General features: G+C 45.5%; 21 non-coding genes across 21 annotated transcripts; all 21 read left to right on the plus strand.

The window, feature by feature from the left end:
• The first annotated feature begins 300 nt into the window (after nt 1-300).
• Nucleotides 301-373, plus strand: TRNAV-AAC (transfer RNA valine (anticodon AAC)). The gene has a single exon. It is a non-coding gene; the product is annotated as a tRNA-Val (tRNA).
• A 143-nt stretch (nt 374-516) lies between these two features.
• TRNAV-CAC (transfer RNA valine (anticodon CAC)) lies at nt 517-589 on the plus strand. The gene has a single exon. It is a non-coding gene; the product is annotated as a tRNA-Val (tRNA).
• Nucleotides 590-1,256: 667 nt separating this feature from the next.
• Nucleotides 1,257-1,329, plus strand: TRNAV-CAC (transfer RNA valine (anticodon CAC)). The gene has a single exon. It is a non-coding gene; the product is annotated as a tRNA-Val (tRNA).
• Nucleotides 1,330-1,996: 667 nt separating this feature from the next.
• TRNAV-AAC (transfer RNA valine (anticodon AAC)) lies at nt 1,997-2,069 on the plus strand. Its single transcript has one exon. It is a non-coding gene; the product is annotated as a tRNA-Val (tRNA).
• A 145-nt stretch (nt 2,070-2,214) lies between these two features.
• On the plus strand, nt 2,215-2,287 carry TRNAV-CAC (transfer RNA valine (anticodon CAC)). The gene has a single exon. It is a non-coding gene; the product is annotated as a tRNA-Val (tRNA).
• Nucleotides 2,288-3,171: 884 nt separating this feature from the next.
• Nucleotides 3,172-3,244, plus strand: TRNAV-CAC (transfer RNA valine (anticodon CAC)). The gene has a single exon. It is a non-coding gene; the product is annotated as a tRNA-Val (tRNA).
• An 884-nt stretch (nt 3,245-4,128) lies between these two features.
• Nucleotides 4,129-4,201, plus strand: TRNAV-CAC (transfer RNA valine (anticodon CAC)). Its single transcript has one exon. It is a non-coding gene; the product is annotated as a tRNA-Val (tRNA).
• Nucleotides 4,202-4,868: 667 nt separating this feature from the next.
• TRNAV-CAC (transfer RNA valine (anticodon CAC)) lies at nt 4,869-4,941 on the plus strand. Its single transcript has one exon. It is a non-coding gene; the product is annotated as a tRNA-Val (tRNA).
• Nucleotides 4,942-5,824: 883 nt separating this feature from the next.
• Nucleotides 5,825-5,897, plus strand: TRNAV-CAC (transfer RNA valine (anticodon CAC)). Its single transcript has one exon. It is a non-coding gene; the product is annotated as a tRNA-Val (tRNA).
• A 667-nt stretch (nt 5,898-6,564) lies between these two features.
• Nucleotides 6,565-6,637, plus strand: TRNAV-AAC (transfer RNA valine (anticodon AAC)). Its single transcript has one exon. It is a non-coding gene; the product is annotated as a tRNA-Val (tRNA).
• A 145-nt stretch (nt 6,638-6,782) lies between these two features.
• TRNAV-CAC (transfer RNA valine (anticodon CAC)) lies at nt 6,783-6,855 on the plus strand. The gene has a single exon. It is a non-coding gene; the product is annotated as a tRNA-Val (tRNA).
• A 667-nt stretch (nt 6,856-7,522) lies between these two features.
• TRNAV-AAC (transfer RNA valine (anticodon AAC)) lies at nt 7,523-7,595 on the plus strand. Its single transcript has one exon. It is a non-coding gene; the product is annotated as a tRNA-Val (tRNA).
• A 145-nt stretch (nt 7,596-7,740) lies between these two features.
• Nucleotides 7,741-7,813, plus strand: TRNAV-AAC (transfer RNA valine (anticodon AAC)). Its single transcript has one exon. It is a non-coding gene; the product is annotated as a tRNA-Val (tRNA).
• A 145-nt stretch (nt 7,814-7,958) lies between these two features.
• TRNAV-CAC (transfer RNA valine (anticodon CAC)) lies at nt 7,959-8,031 on the plus strand. The gene has a single exon. It is a non-coding gene; the product is annotated as a tRNA-Val (tRNA).
• Nucleotides 8,032-9,826: 1,795 nt separating this feature from the next.
• Nucleotides 9,827-9,899, plus strand: TRNAV-AAC (transfer RNA valine (anticodon AAC)). The gene has a single exon. It is a non-coding gene; the product is annotated as a tRNA-Val (tRNA).
• Nucleotides 9,900-10,042: 143 nt separating this feature from the next.
• TRNAV-CAC (transfer RNA valine (anticodon CAC)) lies at nt 10,043-10,114 on the plus strand. The gene has a single exon. It is a non-coding gene; the product is annotated as a tRNA-Val (tRNA).
• A 145-nt stretch (nt 10,115-10,259) lies between these two features.
• Nucleotides 10,260-10,332, plus strand: TRNAV-CAC (transfer RNA valine (anticodon CAC)). Its single transcript has one exon. It is a non-coding gene; the product is annotated as a tRNA-Val (tRNA).
• Nucleotides 10,333-10,999: 667 nt separating this feature from the next.
• On the plus strand, nt 11,000-11,072 carry TRNAV-CAC (transfer RNA valine (anticodon CAC)). The gene has a single exon. It is a non-coding gene; the product is annotated as a tRNA-Val (tRNA).
• Nucleotides 11,073-11,739: 667 nt separating this feature from the next.
• Nucleotides 11,740-11,812, plus strand: TRNAV-AAC (transfer RNA valine (anticodon AAC)). Its single transcript has one exon. It is a non-coding gene; the product is annotated as a tRNA-Val (tRNA).
• Nucleotides 11,813-12,175: 363 nt separating this feature from the next.
• TRNAV-AAC (transfer RNA valine (anticodon AAC)) lies at nt 12,176-12,248 on the plus strand. The gene has a single exon. It is a non-coding gene; the product is annotated as a tRNA-Val (tRNA).
• A 144-nt stretch (nt 12,249-12,392) lies between these two features.
• Nucleotides 12,393-12,465, plus strand: TRNAV-CAC (transfer RNA valine (anticodon CAC)). Its single transcript has one exon. It is a non-coding gene; the product is annotated as a tRNA-Val (tRNA).
• Nucleotides 12,466-16,546: the final 4,081 nt, after the last annotated feature.

Here is a 16,546-nt window from a genome sequence, read left to right on the forward strand (position 1 = left end):
ACCATTGCACGATGAAACCTTGTTTTTATTTGTCAATCTGGCATCCTTTGCTTGCAACGACGGCCATGCGAGTTTTCATCTGGTTTCTGTAGTGTAGTGGCTATCACGTTCGCCTAACACGCGAAAGGTCCTTGATTCGAAACCGGGCAGAAACATCGGCTTTCCTCTTGCTTTTAGACCAAAGGCCACATCTGTTCACTTTCACTCCATTATTTTCATCCATTCGCTTTTAATTCTTGTGACTGAATGTGGAAAGCGAAAGAGGGTGGGCAGGTGGGTGGTTGGTGGCTCAACAGCCAGGTTTCTGTAGTGTAGTGGTTATCACGTTCGCCTAACACGCGAAAGGTCCCCGGTTCGAAACCGAGCAGAAACATGGGCATTCTTCTTGCTTTTAGACAAAAGACCACATCTTTTCACTTTCACTCCATTATTTTCATCCATTCGCTTTTAACTCTTGACTGAATGTGGAAAGCGAAGGAGGGTGGGCAGTTGGGTGGTTGGTGGTTCAACAGCCAGGTTTCTGTAGTGTAGTGGTTATCATGTTCGCCTCACACGCGAAAGGTCCCTGGTTCGAAACCAGGCAGAAACAAGGAGTTTCAGATGTTTTTGACTATTGCATGAGGAAACTTTCTTTTTTTAAGCAGGAGTGGTTTGCTTACACCGTTCTGGTAGCTTTAATCTAGTTTCTATAGTGTTGTAATGATCACATTCACCTAACAAACGGAAGGTCCACGGGTAGAAATATGGGACTGACTCTTAATTTTTTTAGACAAAGCGACATACCTGTTCGATTTGACTTTATCATTTTAGTCATTTTGGATCTTGCACTGTTAGCAGGTTCCATGAAGAGCAAGTTTCTGGAGGTGTAGTGTTTATCACCTTTGCCTCACACACCCAAGGTCCCCAGTTCGATAGATAGCAGAAACATGGAACATCCCTATGTTTTTGGCTTTAGGACCATTGCACGATGAAACCTTGCTTTTATTTGTCAATCTGGCATCCTTTGCTTGCAAAGACGGCCATGCGAGTTTTCATCTGGTTTCTGTAGTGTAGTGGTTATCACGTTCGCCTAACACGCGAAAGGTCCCTTGTTTGAAACCGTGCAGAAACATTGGCTTTCCTCTTGCTTTTAGACCAAAGGCCACACCTGTTCACTTTCACTCCATTATTTTCATCCATTCGCTTTTAATTCTTGTGACTGAATGTGGAAAGCAAAAGAGGGTGGGCAGGTGGGTGGTTGCTGGCTCAACAGCCAGGTTTCTGTAGTGTAGTGGTCATCACGTTTGCCTCACACGCGAAAGGTCCCTGGTTCAAAACCGGGCAGAAACAAGGAGTTTCAGATGTTTTTGACTATTGCATGAGGAAACTTTCTTTTTTTAAGCAGGAGTGGTTTGCTTACACCGTTCTGGTAGCTTTCATCTAGTTTCTATAGTGTTGTAATGTTCACATTCACCTAACAAACGGAAGGTCCACGGGTAGAAATATGGGACTGACTCTTAATTTTTTTAGACAAAGCGACATACCTGTTCGATTTGACTTTATCATTTTCGTCATTTTGGATCTTGCACTGTTAGCAGGTTCCATGAAGAGCAAGTTTCTGGAGGTGTAGTGTTTATCACCTTTGCCTCACACACCCAAGGTCCCCAGTTCGATAGATAGCAGAAACATGGAACATCCCTATGTTTTTGGCTTTCGGACCATTGCACGATGAAACCTTGTTTTTATTTGTCAATCTGGCATCCTTTGCTTGCAACGACGGCCATGCGAGTTTTCATTTGGTTTCTGTAGTGTAGTGGCTATCACGTTCGCCTAACACGCGAAAGGTCCTTGATTCGAAACCGGGCAGAAACATGGGCTTTCCTCTTGCTTTTAGACCAAAGGCCACATCTGTTCACTTTCACTCCATTATTTTCATCCATTCGCTTTTAATTCTTGTGACTGAATGTGGAAAGCGAAAGAGGGTGGGCAGGTGGGTGGTTGGTGGCTCAACAGCCAGGTTTCTGTAGTGTAGTGGTTATCACGTTCGCCTAACACGCGAAAGGTCCCCGGTTCGAAACCGGGCAGAAACATGAGCATTCTTCTTGCTTTTAGACAAAAGACCACATCTGTTCACTTTCACTCCATTATTTTCATCCATTCGCTTTAAATTCTTGTGACTGAATGTGGAAAGCGAAAGAGGGTTGGCAGGTGGGTGGTTGGTGGCTCAACAGCCAGGTTTCTGTAGTGTAGTGGTTATCACGCTCGCCTCACACGCGAAAGGTCCCTGGTTCGAAACCGGGCAGAAACAAGGAGTTTCAGTTGTTTTTGACTATTGCATGAGGAAACTTTCTTTTTTTAAGCAGGAGTGGTTTGCTTACACCGTTCTGGTAGCTTTCATCTAGTTTCTATAGTGTTGTAATGTTCACATTCACCTAACAAACGGAAGGTCCACGGGTAGAAATATGGGACTGACTCTTAATCTTTTTTAGACAAAGCGACATTCCTGTTCGATTTGACTTTATCATTTTCGTCATTTTGGATCTTGCACTGTTAGCAGGTTCCATGAAGAGAAAGTTTCTGGAGGTGTAGTGTTTATCACCTTTGCCTCACACACCCAAGGTCCCCAGTTCGATAGATAGCAGAAACATGGAACATCCCTATGTTTTTGGCTTTCGGACCATTGCACGATGAAACCTTGTTTTTATTTGTCAATCTGGCATCCTTTGCTTGCAACGACGGCTATGCGAGTTTTCATCTGGTTTCTGTAGTGTAGTGGCTATCACGTTCGCCTAACACGCGAAAGGTCCCTGATTCGAAACCGGGCAGAAACATGGGCTTTCCTCTTGCTTTTAGACCAAAGGCCACATCTGTTCACTTTCACTCCATTATTTTCATCCGTTCGCTTTTAATTCTTGTGACTGAATGTGGAAAGCGAAAGAGGGTGGGCAGGTGGGTGGTTGGTGGCTCAACAGCCAGGTTTCTGTAGTGTAGTGGTTATCACGTTCGCCGAACATGCGAAAGGTCCCCAGTTCGAAACCGGGCAGAAACATGGGAATTCTTCTTGCTTTTAGACAAAAGACCACATCTTTTCACTTTCACTCCATTATTTTCATCCATTCGCTTTTAATTCTTGACTGAATGTGGAAAGCGAAGAAGGGTGGGCAGTTGGGTGGTTGGTGGTTCAACAGCCAGGTTTCTGTAGTGTAGTGGTTATCATGTTCGCCTCACACGCGAAAGGTCCCTGGTTCGAAACCGGGCAGAAACAAGGAGTTTCAGATGTTTTTGACTATTGCATGAGGAAACTTTCTTTTTTTAAGCAGGAGTGGTTTGCTTACACCGTTCTGGTAGCTTTCATCTAGTTTCTATAGTGTTGTAATGTTCACATTCACCTAACAAACGGAAGGTCCACGGGTAGAAATATGGGACTGACTCTTAATCTTTTTTAGACAAAGCGACATTCCTGTTCGATTTGACTTTATCATTTTCGTCATTTTGGATCTTGCACTGTTAGCAGGTTCCATGAAGAGAAAGTTTCTGGAGGTGTAGTGTTTATCACCTTTGCCTCACACACCCAAGGTCCCCAGTTCGATAGATAGCAGAAACATGGAACATCCCTATGTTTTTGGCTTTCGGACCATTGCACGATGAAACCTTGTTTTTATTTGTCAATCTGGCATCCTTTGCTTGCAACGACGGCTATGCGAGTTTTCATCTGGTTTCTGTAGTGTAGTGGCTATCACGTTCGCCTAACACGCGAAAGGTCCCTGATTCGAAACCGGGCAGAAACATGGGCTTTCCTCTTGCTTTTAGACCAAAGGCCACATCTGTTCACTTTCACTCCATTATTTTCATCCGTTCGCTTTTAATTCTTGTGACTGAATGTGGAAAGCGAAAGAGGGTGGGCAGGTGGGTGGTTGGTGGCTCAACAGCCAGGTTTCTGTAGTGTAGTGGTTATCACGTTCGCCGAACATGCGAAAGGTCCCCAGTTCGAAACCGGGCAGAAACATGGGAATTCTTCTTGCTTTTAGACAAAAGACCACATCTTTTCACTTTCACTCCATTATTTTCATCCATTCGCTTTTAATTCTTGACTGAATGTGGAAAGCGAAGAAGGGTGGGCAGTTGGGTGGTTGGTGGTTCAACAGCCAGGTTTCTGTAGTGTAGTGGTTATCATGTTCGCCTCACACGCGAAAGGTCCCTGGTTCGAAACCGGGCAGAAACAAGGAGTTTCAGATGTTTTTGACTATTGCATGAGGAAACTTTCTTTTTTTAAGCAGGAGTGGTTTGCTTACACCGTTCTGGTAGCTTTAATCTAGTTTCTATAGTGTTGTAATGATCACATTCACCTAACAAACGGAAGGTCCACGGGTAGAAATATGGGACTGACTCTTATTTTTTTTAGACAAAGCGACATACCTGTTCGATTTGACTTTATCATTTTAGTCATTTTGGATCTTGCACTGTTAGCAGGTTCCATGAAGAGCAAGTTTCTGGAGGTGTAGTGTTTATCACCTTTGCCTCACACACCCAAGGTCCCCAGTTCGATAGATAGCAGAAACATGGAACATCCCTATGTTTTTGGCTTTCGGACCATTGCACGATGAAACCTTGTTTTTATTTGTCAATCTGGCATCCTTTGCTTGCAACGACGGCCATGCGAGTTTTCATTTGGTTTCTGTAGTGTAGTGGCTAACACGTTCGCCTAACACGCGAAAGGTCCTTGATTCGAAACCGGGCAGAAACATGGGCTTTCCTCTTGCTTTTAGACCAAAGGCCACATCTGTTCACTTTCACTCCATTATTTTCATCCATTCGCTTTTAATTCTTGTGACTGAATGTGGAAAGTGAAAGAGGGTGGGCAGGTGGGTGGTTGGTGGCTCAACAGCCAGGTTTCTGTAGTGTAGTGGTTATCACATTCGCCTCACACGCGAAAGGTCCCTGGTTCGAAACCGGGCAGAAACAAGGAGTTTCAGTTGTTTTTGACTATTGCATGAGGAAACTTTCTTTTTTTAAGCAGGAGTGGTTTGCTTACACCGTTCTGGTAGCTTTCATCTAGTTTCTATAGTGTTGTAATGATCACATTCACCTAACAAACGGAAGGTCCACGGGTAGAAATATGGGACTGACTCTTAATTTATTTAGACAAAACGACATACCTGTTCGATTTGACTTTATCATTTTCGTCATTTTGGATCTTGCACTGTTAGCAGGTTCCATGAAGAGCAAGTTTCTGGAGGTGTAGTGTTTATCACCTTTGCCTCACACACCCAAGGTCCCCAGTTCGATAGATAGCAGAAACATGGAACATTCCTATGTTTTTGGCTTTCGGACCATTGCACGATGAAACCTTGTTTTTATTTGTCAATCTGGCATCCTTTGCTTGCAACGACGGCCATGCGAGTTTTCATCTGGTTTCTGTAGTGTAGTGGTTATCACGTTCGCCTAACACGCGAAAGGTCCTTTGTTTGAAACCGGGCAGAAACATGGGCTTTCCTCTTGCTTTTAGACCAAAGGCCACACCTGTTCACTTTCACTCCATTATTTTCATCCATTCGCTTTTAATTCTTGTGACTGAATGTGGAAAGCGAAAGAGGGTGGGCAGGTGGGTGGTTGGTGGCTGAACAGCCAGGTTTCTGTAGTGTAGTGGTTGTCACGTTCGCCTAACACGCGAAAGGTCCCCGGTTTGAAACCGGGCAGAAACATGGGCATTCTTCTTGCTTTTAGACAAAAGACCACATCTTTTCACTTTCACTCCATTATTTTCATACATTCGCTTTTAATTCTTGACTGAATGTGGAAAGCAAAGGAGGGTGGGCAGTTGGGTGGTTGGTGGCTCAACAGCCAAGTTTCTGTAGTGTAGTGGTTATCACGTTCGCCTCACACGCGAAAGGTCCCTGGTTCGAAACCAGGCAGAAACAAGGAGTTTCAGATGTTTTTGACTATTGCATGAGGAAACTTTCTTTTTTTAAGCAGGAGTGGTTTGCTTACACCGTTCTGGTAGCTTTCATCTAGTTTCTATAGTGTTGTAATGTTCACATTCACCTAACAAACGGAAGGTCCACGGCTCGAAATATGGGACTGACTCTTAATTTTTTTAGACAAAGCGACATACCTGTTCGATTTGACTTTATCATTTTCGTCATTTTGGATCTTGCACTGTTAGCAGGTTCCATGAAGAGCAAGTTTCTGGAGGTGTAGTGTTTATCACCTTTGCCTCACACACCCAAGGTCCCCAGTTCGATAGATAGCAGAAACATGGAACATCCCTATGTTTTTGGCTTTCGGACCATTGCACGATGAAACCTTGTTTTTATTTGTCAATCTGGCATCCTTTGCTTGCAACGACGGCCATGCGAGTTTTCATTTGGTTTCTGTAGTGTAGTGGCTATCACGTTCGCCTAACACGCGAAAGGTCCTTGATTCGAAACCGGGCAGAAACATGGGCTTTCCTCTTGCTTTTAGACCAAAGGCCACATCTGTTCACTTTCACTCCATTATTTTCATCCATTCGCTTTTAATTCTTGTGACTGAATGTGGAAAGCGAAAGAGGGTGGGCAGGTGGGTGGTTGGTGGCTCAACAGCCAGGTTTCTGTAGTGTAGTGGTTATCACGTTCGCCTAACACGCGAAAGGTCCCCGGTTCGAAACCGGGCAGAAACATGGGCTTTCCTCTTGCTTTTAGACCAAAGGCCACACCTGTTCACTTTCACTCCATTATTTTCATCCATTCGCTTTTAATTCTTGTGACTGAATGTGGAAAGCGAAAGAGGGTGGGCAGGTGGGTGGTTGGTGGCTCAACAGCCAGGTTTCTGTAGTGTAGTGGTTATCACGTTCGCCTCACACGCGAAAGGTCCCTGGTTCGAAACCAGGCAGAAACAAGGAGTTTCAGATGTTTTTGACTATTGCATGAGGAAACTTTCTTTTTTTAAGCAGGAGTGGTTTGCTTACACCGTTCTGGTAGCTTTCATCTAGTTTCTATAGTGTTGTAATGATCACATTCACCTAACAAACGGAAGGTCCACGGGTAGAAATATGGGACTGACTCTTAATTTATTTAGACAAAGCGACATACCTGTTCGATTTGACTTTATCATTTTCGTCATTTTGGATCTTGCACTGTTAGCAGGTTCCATGAAGAGCAAGTTTCTGGAGGTGTAGTGTTTATCACCTTTGCCTCACACACCCAAGGTCCCCAGTTCGATAGATAGCAGAAACATGGAACATCCCTATGTTTTTGGCTTTCGGACCATTGCACAATGAAACCTTGTTTTTATTTGTCAAGCTGGCATCCTTTGCTTGCAACGACGGCCATGCGAGTTTTCATCTGGTTTCTGTAGTGTAGTGGTTATCACGTTCGCCTAACACGCGAAAGGTCCCTTGTTTGAAACCGGGCAGAAACATGGGCTTTACTCTTGCTTTTAGACCAAAGGCCACACCTGTTCACTTTCACTCCATTATTTTCATCCATTCGCTTTTAATTCTTGTGACTGAATGTGGAAAGCGAAAGAGGGTGGGCAGGTGGGTGGTTGGTGGCTCAACAGCCAGGTTTCTGTAGTGTAGTGGTTATCACGTTCGCCTAACACGCAAAAGGTCCCCGGTTCGAAACCGGGCAGAAACATTGGCTTTCTACTTGCTTTTAGACAAAAGGCCACATCTGTTCACTTTCACTCCATTATTTTCATCCATTCGCTTTTAATTCTTGTTACTGAATGTGGAAAGCAAAAGAGGGTGGGCAGGTGGGTGGTTGGTGACTCAACAGCCATGTTTCTGTAGTGTAGTGGTTATCACGTTCGCCTAACACGCAAAAGGTCCCCGGTTCGAAACCGGGCAGAAACATTGGCTTTCTTCTTGCTTTTAGACAAAAGGCCACACCTGTTCAATTTCACTTCATTATTTTCATCTATTCGCTTTTAATTCTTGTGACTGAATGTGGAAAGCGAAAGAGGGTGGGCAGGTGGGTGGTTGGTGGCTCAACAGCCAGGTTTCTGTAGTGTAGTGGTTATCACGTTCGCCTCACATGCGAAAGGTCCCTTGTTCGAAACCGGGCAGAAACAAGGAGTTTCAGTTGTTTTTGACTATTGCATGAGGAAACTTTCTTTTTTTAAGCAGGAGTGGTTTGCTTACACCGTTCTGGTAGCTTTCATCTAGTTTCTATAGTGTTGTAATGTTCACATTCACCTAACAAACGGAAGGTCCACGGGTAGAAATATGGGACTGACTCTTAATTTTTTTAGACAAAGCGACATACCTGTTCGATTTGACTTTATCATTTTCGTCATTTTGGATCTTGCACTGTTAGCAGGTTCCATGAAGAGCAAGTTTCTGGAGGTGTAGTGTTTATCACCTTTGCCTCACACACCCAAGGTCCCCAGTTCGATAGATAGCAGAAACATGGAACATCCCTATGTTTTTGGCTTTCGGACCATTGCACGATGAAACCTTGTTTTTATTTTTCAATTTGGTATCCTTTGCTTGCAACGACGGCCATGCAAGTTTTCATCTGGTTTCTGTAGTGTAGTGGCTATCACGTTCGCCTAACATGCGAAAGGTCCCTGATTCGAAACCGGGCAGAAACATGGGCTTTCTTCTTGCTTTTAGACCAAAGGCCACATCTGTTCACTTTCACTCCATTATTTTCATCCATTCGCTTTTAATTCTTGTGACTGAATGTGGAAAGCGAAAGAGGGTGGGCAGGTGGGTGGTTGGTGGCTCAACAGCCAGGTTTCTGTAGTGTAGTGGTTATCACGTTCGCCTCACACGCGAAAGGTCCCTGGTTCGAAACCGGGCACCCTATGTTTTTGGCTTTCGGACCATTGCACGATGAAACCTTGTTTTTATTTGTCAATCTGGCATCCTTTGCTTGCAACGACGGCCATGCGCGTTTTCATCTGGTTTCTGTAGTGTAGTGGTTATCACGTTCGCCTAACACGCGAAATGTCCCTTGTTTGAAACCGGGCAGAAACATGGGCTTTCCTCTTGCTTTTAGACCAAAGGCCACACCTGTTCACTTTCACTCCATTATTTTCATCCATTCGCTTTTAATTCTTGTGACTGAATGTGGAAAGCGAAAGAGGGTGGGCAGGTGGGTGGTTGGTGGCTCAACAGCCAGGTTTCTGTAGTGTAGTGGTTATTACGATCGCCTCACACGCGAAAGGTCCCTGTTTCGAAACCGGGCAGAAACAAGGAGTTTCAGATGTTTTTGACTATTGCATGAGGAAACTTTCTTTTTTTAAGCAGGAGTGGTTTGCTTACACCGTTCTGGTAGCTTTCATCTAGTTTCTATAGTGTTGTAATGTTCACATTCACCTAACAAACGGAAGGTCCACGGGTAGAAATATGGGACTGACTCTTAATTTTTTTAGACAAAGCGACATACCTGTTCGATTTGACTTTATCATTTTCGTCATTTTGGATCTTGCACTGTTAGCAGGTTCCATGAAGAGCAAGTTTCTGGAGGTGTAGTGTTTATCACCTTTGCCTCACACACCCAAGGTCCCCAGTTGGATAGATAGCAGAAACATGGAACATCCCTATGTTTTTGGCTTTCGGACCATTGCACGATGAAACCTTGTTTTTTTTTGTCAATCTGGCATCCTTTGCTTGCAACGACGGCCATGCGAGTTTTCATCTGGTTTCTGTAGTGTAGTGGCTATCACGTTCGCCTAACACGCGAAAGGTCCCTGATTCGAAACCGGGTAGAAACATGGGCTTTCCTCTTGCTTTTAGACCAAAGGCCACATCTGTTCACTTTCACTCCATTATTTTCATCCATTCGCTTTTAATTCTTGTGACTGAATGTGGAAAGCGAAAGAGGGTGGGCAGGTGGGTTGTTGGTGGCTCAACAGCCAGGTTTCTGTAGTGTAGTGGTTATCACGTTCGCCGAACATGCGAAAGGTCCCCGGTTCGAAACCGGGCAGAAACATGGGCTTTCTTCTTGCTTTTAGACAAAAGACCACATCTTTTCACTTTCACTCCATTATTTTCATCCATTCGCTTTTAATTCTTGACTGAATGTGGAAAGCGAAGAAGGGTGGGCAGGTGGGTGGTTGGTGGTTCAACAGCCAGGTTTCTGTAGTGTAGTGGTTATCACGTTCGCCTCACACGCGAAAGTCCCCGGTTCGAAACCGGGCAGAAACATGGGCTTTCTTCTTGATTTTAGACAAAAGGCCACATCTGTTCACTTTCACTCCATTATTTTCATCCATTCGCTTTTAATTCTTGTTACTGAATGTGGAAAGCGAAAGAGGGTGGGCAGGTGGGTGGTTGGTGGCTCAACAGCCAGGTTTCTGTAGTGTAGTGGTTATCACATTCGCCTCACACGCGAAAGGTCCCTGGTTCGAAACCGGGCAGAAACAAGAAGTTTTAGATGTTTTTGACTATTGCATGAGGAAACTTTCTTTTTTTAAGCAGGAGTGGATTGCTTACACCGTTCTGGTAGCTTTCATCTAGTTTCTATAGTGTTGTAATGTTCACATTCACCTAACAAACGGAAGGTCCACGGGTAGAAATATGGGACTGACTCTTAATTTTTTTAGACAAAGCGACATACCTGTTCGATTTGACTTTATCATTTTCATCATTTTGGATCTTGCACTGTTAGCAGGTTCCATGAAGAGCAAGTTTCTGGAGGTGTAGTGTTTATCACCTTTGCCTCACACACCCAAGGTCCCCAGTTCGATAGATAGCAGAAACATGGAACATCCCTATGTTTTTGGCTTTCGGACCATTGCACGATGTAACCTTGTTTTTATTTGTCAATCTGGCATCCTTTGCTTGCAACGACGGCCATGCGAGTTTTCATCTGGTTTCTGTAGTGTAGTGGTTATCACGTTCGCCTAACACGCGAAAGGTCCCTTGTTTGAAACCGGGCAGAAACATGGGCTTTCCTCTTGCTTTTAGACCAAAGGCCACACCTGTTCACTTTCACTCCATTATTTTCATCCATTCACTTTTAATTCTTGTGACTGAATGTGGAAAGCGAAAGAGGGTGGGCAGGTGGGTAGTTGGTGGCTCAACAGCCAGGTTTCTGTAGTGTAGTGGTTATCACGTTCGCCTCACACGCGAAAGGTCCCTGGTTCGAAACCGGGCAGAAACAAGGAGTTTCAGATGTTTTTGACTATTGCATGAGGAAACTTTCTTTTTTTAAGCAGGAGTGGTTTGCTTACACCGTTCTGGTAGCTTTCATCTAGTTTCTATAGTGTTGTAATGTTCACATTCACCTAACAAACGGAAGGTCCACGGGTAGAAATATGGGACTGACTCTTAATTTTTTTTGACAAAGCGACATACCTGTTCGATTTGACTTTATCATTTTCGTCATTTTGGATCTTGCACTGTTAGCAGGTTCCATGAAGAGCAAGTTTCTGGAGGTGTAGTGTTTATCACCTTTGCCTCACACACCCAAGGTCCCCAGTTCGATAGATAGCAGAAACATGGAACATCCCTATGTTTTTGGCTTTCGGACCATTGCACGATGAAACCTTGTTTTCATTTGTCAATTTGGTATCCTTTGCTTGCAACGACGGCCATACGAGTTTTCATCTGGTTTCTGTAGTGTAGTGGTTATCACGTTCGCCTAACACGCGAAAGGTCCCCGGTTCGAAGCCGGGCACAAACATGGGCTTTCCTCTTGCTTTTAGACCAAAGGCCACACCTGTTCACTTTCACTCCATTATTTTCATCCATTCACTTTTAATTCTTGTGACTGAATGTGGAAAGCGAAAGAGGGTGGGCAGGTGGGTGGTTGTTGGCTCAACAGCCAGGTTTCTGTAGTGTAGTGGTTATCACGTTCGCCTAACACGCGAAAGGTCCCCGGTTCGAAACCGGGCAGAAACATGGGCTTTCTTCTTGCTTTTAGACAAAAGGCCACATCTGTTCACTTTCACTCCATTATTTTCATCCATTCGCTTTTAATTCTTGTGACTGAATTTGGAAAGCGAAAGAGGGTGGGCAGGTGGGTGGTTGGTGGCTCAACAGCCAGGTTTCTGTAGTGTAGTGGTTATCACGTTCGCCTAACACGCGAAAGGTCCCCGGTTTGAAACCGGCCAGAAAAATGGGCATTCTTCTTGCTTTTAGACAAAAGGCCACATCTGTTCACTTTCACTCCATTATTTTCATCCATTCGCTTTTAATTCTTGTTATTGAATGTGGAAAGCAAAAGAGGGTGGGCAGGTGGGTGGTTGGTGGCTCAACAGCCAGGTTTCTGTAGCGTAGTGGTTATCACGTTCGCCTAACACGCGAAAGGTCCCCGGTTCGAAACCGGGCAGAAACATGGGCATTCCTCTTGCTTTTAGACCAAAGGCCACACCTGTTCACTTTCACTCCATTATTTTCATCCATTCGCTTTTAATTCTTGTGACTGAATGTGGAAAGCGAAAGAGGGTGGTTGGTGGGTGGTTGGTGGCTCAACAGCCTGGTTTCTGTAGTGTAGTGGTTATCACATTCGCCTCACACGCGAAAGGTCCCTGGTTCGAAACCGGGCAGAAACAAGAAGTTTTAGATGTTTTTGACTATTGCATGAGGAAACTTTCTTTTTTTAAGCAGGAGTGGTTTGCTTACACCGTTCTGGTAGCTTTCATCTAGTTTCTATAGTGTTGTAATGTTCACATTCACCTAACAAACGGAAGGTCCACGGGTAGAAATATGGGACTGACTCTTAATTTTTTTAGACAAAGCGACATACCTGTTCGATTTGACTTTATCATTTTCGTCATTTTGGATCTTGCACTGTTAGCAGGTTCCATGAAGAGCAAGTTTCTGGAGGTGTAGTGTTTATCACCTTTGCCTCACACACCCAAGGTCCCCAGTTCGATAGATAGCAGAAACATGGAACATCCCTATGTTTTTGGCTTTCGGACCATTGCACGATGAAGCGTTAATTTTTAACGTAAATTTGTTTTCCCTTAGTCCTAACAGCAGCACAAGTGGGGTGTTCTGCCCCTGTGAAGCTGGCAGGACGGTGGAATTTTTAATTCCGCCCAAGCAATTTAAATTAATTAGCCCCCCCATAAAAGGCCTCCTCCCCTAGGCCATCTCGCTTAATAACAAGTAACAAAAAAGTTTAGGGCGGGAAATTTGTGTGCTGCTGTTAGGACTAAGGGAAAACAAATTTACGTTAAAAATTAACGCTTCCCTTACGTCCTAACCAGCAGCACAAGTGGGGACTTAGCGAGTAACAACACAAATAGGGAGGGACTACGGCAGAGTGGCACTTAGGATTGACTGCCCAAAGGCCAACTCTTCCGATCGTTTGGCATTAACCCTGTAATGACTCAAAAAAGTATTGTGGGTGCTCCAAGAAGCAGCAGCACAAATCTGTTCCAGAGGAACAGACCTTTTCTCAGCAAAGGAAGTAGAGACTGCCCTAGTGGAATGGGCAGTGACAAAGGCAGGAGGAGTTAGCTCCTGGACTATGAAGGTCTCTCGGATTGCCTCCTTAATCCACCTACTTAGGGTAGGTTTAGAGGCTTTCAAGCCCTTGTTCTTTCCAGAAAAAGAAACAAGGAGGTGTTCCGACTTCCTGAATTCTCCAGTTCTTGAGATATAGACTCTGAGAGCTCTAGAGATGTCCAGAGTGTGGTCAACCGCTTCTTCAGGAGAGGATGGATTAGGCAGTAGAACTGGAAGAGAAATGACCTGGTTGGTATTGGAGAAAGTCGGAACCTTAGGAAGGAAGGTAGGTAAAAACCTCAACAGGACTCTGTCCTGTAGAAAAACAGTGTAAGGCTCGAAAGCCGAAAGGGCCTGAAGCTCACCCACTCTCTTGGCTGAGGTTATGGCCAATAAAAAAGTGACTTTAAGGGATAAATACCTAAAGTCTACTTCTTCCAGAGGTTCAAAGGGGGGAGCGCATAACCCCCTGAGAACAGTGGTTAAATCCCAACTGGGAATAGGTCTGAGAACTGTAGGTTTAAGTCTTTCAGCCCCTTTGAGGAATCTTCTAACCAGGGATTCTTGTGATAGAGACCTGCCTAGGAAGGCAGAGAGTGCTGCGACCTGAACCTTTAAGGTGGATGGGCTAAGACCCTTGTCAAGGCCATCCTGGAGAAAACGCAGTATTGCAGAAAGAGGAGGATCTGAGGTAACTACCTCTTTCGTTGCACACCATTGAAGGAAAATCTTCTTTATCCTGGAGTAAACCTTGTTTGTAGACTCTGCTCTCGAGTGTGCAATAGTTCTCAAGACCTCCGCAGGAAGCCCACTCCTTAGTAGGGTCCTGTCAATCTCCAGGCTGTCAGATTGAGTCTCCTCAGATCTAGGCAGGAGCCTGTGTTGTGAGACACAAGGTTCTGCACGTGGGGAAGCCTCCAATAACACCCCTGACTCATCCTCATGAGTTGGGTGAACCAAGACCTCTTCGGCCAGAATGGGATGATGGCAATCACTGAGGTCTGGTCTTGCCTGACTTTCATCAATACCCTGGGTATCATGGAAAGTGGAGGGAATATGTAGGCCAGCCTGAACCTCCATGCGATGGACAGAGCGTCTATCGCCACCGGATTGTCCTCCTTGTAAAGGGAACAAAACTTGCTCACTTTGGCATTCAGCCGGGTTGCCATGAGGTCTATTTCTGGTGTACCCCACTTCAGGGTTATCCTCCTGAAGATCTTCTCGTTGAGAGACCATTCTCCCTGGACTGCAAGCCCGCGACTTAGACGATCTGCCACTACGTTGAGATCCCCCTTGATGTGGACTGCAACAAGGTGGGATAGGTTGAGCTCTGCCCACGATAGAATAAGTCCGGTCTCCCTGAGGAGCACTTGGGACTTTGTGCCACCCTGTCTGTTGATATAAGCCACTACAGTGGTGTTGTCTGACCGGACTCTTATTGCTTTCCCTAAGATCTGGGGAGCAAAGTGGAGGAGCGCAAGACGAACTGCTCTCAGTTCTCTCATGTTGGATGAGAGTAACCTTTCCTGAGGGGTCCAGGTACCCTGAACCGGATGGTCGTCCAGATGGGCTCCCCACCCTAGAAGGGAGGCGTCCGTGGTCAGAGTGATCCACAGAGGTTGAATCAAGGACTTCCCATCTGTCAGGTTCGTCCACCACCTGAGAGAGGCACGGACTTCGGACGACAGGGTGCATTTTTTGTCCAACCCACTGGGGTTGCGATTCCAGGCAGTCAAGACCTGATCTTGGAGAGGTCGGAGGTGCCACAGGGCCCAGGGGACTGCTTCTGCAGACGCTGACATGTGGCCCAACATCTTCATTAGAGTTCTGATGGGCACTCTGCGGGGTACCGACAAAAACTCTGCGGCTCTTATGACGCGCTCTCTCCTTTCTGGGGTGAGAGACAGCGTCATCCGAGAGGAGTCTAGGACAAACCCCAGGAACCTTCTTGAGGTAGATGGAATGATCTCGGATTTTTCCCAATTTATGAGCCACCCTAGGTGTTGAAGAAAATCCAGGGTCAGTTGAAGATGAGCTTGAAGAATGTCTAGAGTCGCGGCTTTTAAAAGCCAGTCGTCTAGATAAGGAACAATCTCTAGGCCTTTTAGTCTTAGAGCAGAGACAACTGAAGCCACCACCTTTGTGAAGGTGTGGGGAGCGGAGGTAATGCCGAACGGTAGAACAGCAAATTGGAAATGCCTTACCATACCTTTTATGGTGACGGCGATTCTTAAGAACTTCCTGTGGGCAGGAAATATAGGGACATGAAGGTATGCATCCTTCAAGTCTGTAGTGACCATGAGATCTTGTGGGTTCAGGATACTGACCACCGAGCGAATGGTTTCCATTCTGAACCGCCTTTTCCTTATAAATCGGTTTAGGTAGCGCAGGTCTATTATCATGCGCCAGTCGCCATTTGGTTTGGGAACCAAAAAAATCGGGGAGTAGACGCCAGATCCTCTTTGATCTGGGGGAACTTCTTCCAAAGCTTGCTTTTCCAAGTATTGGAGAACTGAGGTTTCTATGACAGCCTGTTTTGGCTGAGGAAGTAACTTTGTTAAGACAAACTTCCTTGGGGGAGGGGAGGTAAATTCTATCCTGTACCCCGACTGAATAACCTTCAGAACCCAGGGATCCTGGATTTCTTGCATCCAGGTTGTAAGGAATAAACTTAAACGTCCTCCTACTGGAGGAGGATGGGCAGATAGATTCTCTGCAACAAACACTTGAGGGGAAGGGAGAGGGAAAACGTTGGTGGATGTCAGTGGAGAGTCATAGCTCGGCCTTCCGGTCTTTACCGCGGCCGCGACCTCCACCACGTTTTTGAAAGGACTGACGTCTCTGGGATCTAGGAGGGCCCTGGGACTTCCCCCCTCTTGCTCTACCTTTACCCCGAAAGGCCTGAATAGGAAGGCACCTGCCTTTTTTGTCAGCATAACCTTCCATTATGCGATCCAGCTCAGAACCAAATAGCCAAGTAGGCTCGAAAGGCATCCCACACAAGTTAAACTTGGAGGTGTTGTCCGCTACCCAAGGGCGTAACCACAAGGGACGTCTGCTAGCAGAAGCGAGTGCCATGGACTTGGCAGCTAGCTTAAGGTGTTGCTGGGAGGCCTCGCAGAGGAAGTCTATACCAAGGAGGAGTGTCTTGAAGCTGTCCAAGATGTCTTCCCTGGGGAC

Source organism: Hyla sarda, chromosome 3 (assembly GCF_029499605.1).
Source record: "Hyla sarda isolate aHylSar1 chromosome 3, aHylSar1.hap1, whole genome shotgun sequence".
NCBI lineage: Eukaryota > Metazoa > Chordata > Amphibia > Anura > Hylidae > Hyla > Hyla sarda.